Here is a 2,469-nt window from a genome sequence, read left to right as displayed (position 1 = left end):
GCGCCCCGGGCGGCGCGGGACACGGAGGGCGCGGGGTCCCCGCCCGCGGGACACCGGCACCGGCCCGGGGCGGCTTCCGCGGCCTCGGAACCCGGAGCGGGCGGGCGCGGCGGCGTCGCCGGTGCGCGAACGAGAAACGGGGCGAAAAGCGCTCCCCGGACCGGTACAACACATTTTCCGTAGCCCTCCCTCCTCAGCCTCTGTCGCCTCCGGTCAAGCGCGCGTTTGGCAGGGCACAGCCCCGGCGGCCGCGCCGCGCTGCCCTGGACTGCGGCGGGAGCGGGGAGCCGCCAGCCCCGGCTCCCAGCCCGCTCCCCCGCTGCCTCATTAACATTCCCTTCCCCGCTTGCCCACTGGAACACTCTAATTGGAATGCAGAGAGAAGAAAAGTCTGTCATTTAATGTGAGCTCAGGATGAAGGCAGAGAAGGAAACAAACCTCGCTTGCATTTTTTTTTCCTTTTTTCCCCTCAAATTGCATTACTTTCTGTTGTATTGTCTTTTAAAGCACGTTGCCCTCCTTTCGTGTATGCAGCCCTTCTCTGGTAGTAACTGGATCGCTGCTGGGATTCATTCTCATTGATTTCAGGTTTTCCAGTACAAGTAGAACAGGACAGGCGTAATAATTAAAGATAAGGGTTTATATTTAGTGTACCCTCATTTTGCATTGTTAACTCGGAAATAATTAAATAACACTGGCAGTAATATATCAGCCTCTTTTTCTTTTTTTTTCCTTTTAAACCAATCCTCATCTATCCCATTTCCTTTGAATATCTTAACTGCCCAAAGCACCATCTCAGTTATCCTCTCTTAATGTCATGGGTCCACTTATTGTGTTTAACTGAAATTATTTTTATGAAGTTTGGTCCTGAATTAATGCCAGTTCCAAAATGAACGTGTGAAATAGGATGCACAGACATGGAGGGGGTCGTGGGGGAGGGAGGGGCAAGGAAGGAGGGGAGGGAAATAGGTGGGAAGGAGAAGCAGGAAAAAATTAAGAAAAAATTTCTTAGGTTACTTATAGAATTGGGGTGTTCCTGCTTCCTAATTGTTGCAGTTTGCAATTGGAAGTGTCCTTGTTTCCTTCTCCTTTCATGGTTTAATGACTCCACAGTAGAGGATGAGAAACAGAAGAAAGAAGAAAAAACTTTGGCAATCAAGACAATTTGTTCCTTCCAACTTAGAGATATTTTGTAACTTGGAGTAAGACTGAGAAGAGAGGGGGAATAAGCTCAATGTTGTTGTTTTAGAATAATCTATAAAATGACAGCCCAAACTGTGGAAAATGACAAAGATAAGGACACAGGAGCAAGACCTGAAATCTGAAGAACACTCTTTCAGAAGCCATCTAACCCTGGCTGTGTCTTAAGACACAAGGCCCTCATCTCTCCCTGTCCGGATGTGAAAATGTGCTCTGTTCATTGTCAGTTCGGACCCTGCCAGGTCGATCTAAAGTCTTCTTTGGATCCGCCTGTAAGTCCCACTTATTAGGAATTAACAACTGATACTAGATGCAGAATCAACCCTCAAAGTAAAGAAAACTAATTTTAACTACTTGCCCTAAGAAAAAGTGACTTCACAGATATCAAAATGGAGGGGAAAAAAGAATAACTGAAAGTGAAGCTTCATGATTTATTCTTTTATGAAATATATTATGTAATCCAAGCAGAATGATTTCTTTTTCCACAGGTATTCGTGGTATTCCTTCTCAAATCACACTTCCAGTAATAATAAGACTGAAGCTATAATCTAATTTTCATATGTTAGTTCCATCAAAAAATAAAAAACCACATTCATTAAGGAGAGCAGTCGCAGTGGCTCCTTGTTGCTGTGATAGCACATTGTCATTCTTCAAAGGCCACACAGGGTAGGAATGTATTTATACTGAGCTTGTGCTCATAGCCTTTCCCAAGGAAAATGTGCTGGTTTTAAGGCTCTAATCACAATTATTACCCATGATGTTCCTTGAGATTTACCATAGCTTCATGCACTGAAGTCATGCTTCAGATCTAAAATTTTAAAATAACCCCTAATACCCATTTTAAACGAATTGGACAGGCCTGTGAGGCATCCCAAATCCCAGGAAAGCTGAGTACAGGGACAAACTATGTGGCAACATGAAAAATCAGAGGCAATATAATTACTAACACAGAGAAGGCTTTTTCTGCTAGGCTCACATACAACCTGTGCTGCTGGTGAACTGGGGAAGTATTTGGGGAGAAAACTTTGGTATTGCTGGGCTGTTATTGTTTTGTTGGGTTACACGCAAGCATAGCTCAAATGTGTTAGTTCTAGGTGGTTAGAAAAGGTGTGCCTCAGGTGCACAGTCAGCAGGGAACCCTTCTTCCCTTCTGCATTATTATTTATGGTGTGATATTGAATGCTGCCATTCGTTATTGAATTTCAATTAACTCTAAATGATATGAGGCATCCAACGCATCACCTGGGTTTGTGAGACTCTCCTGAGTCC

This window comes from Onychostruthus taczanowskii, unplaced genomic scaffold (genome assembly GCF_017590055.1).
Source record: "Onychostruthus taczanowskii isolate IOZ18803 unplaced genomic scaffold, ASM1759005v1 scaffold2, whole genome shotgun sequence".
NCBI lineage: Eukaryota > Metazoa > Chordata > Aves > Passeriformes > Passeridae > Onychostruthus > Onychostruthus taczanowskii.
This window is presented reverse-complemented; position numbering follows the sequence as displayed.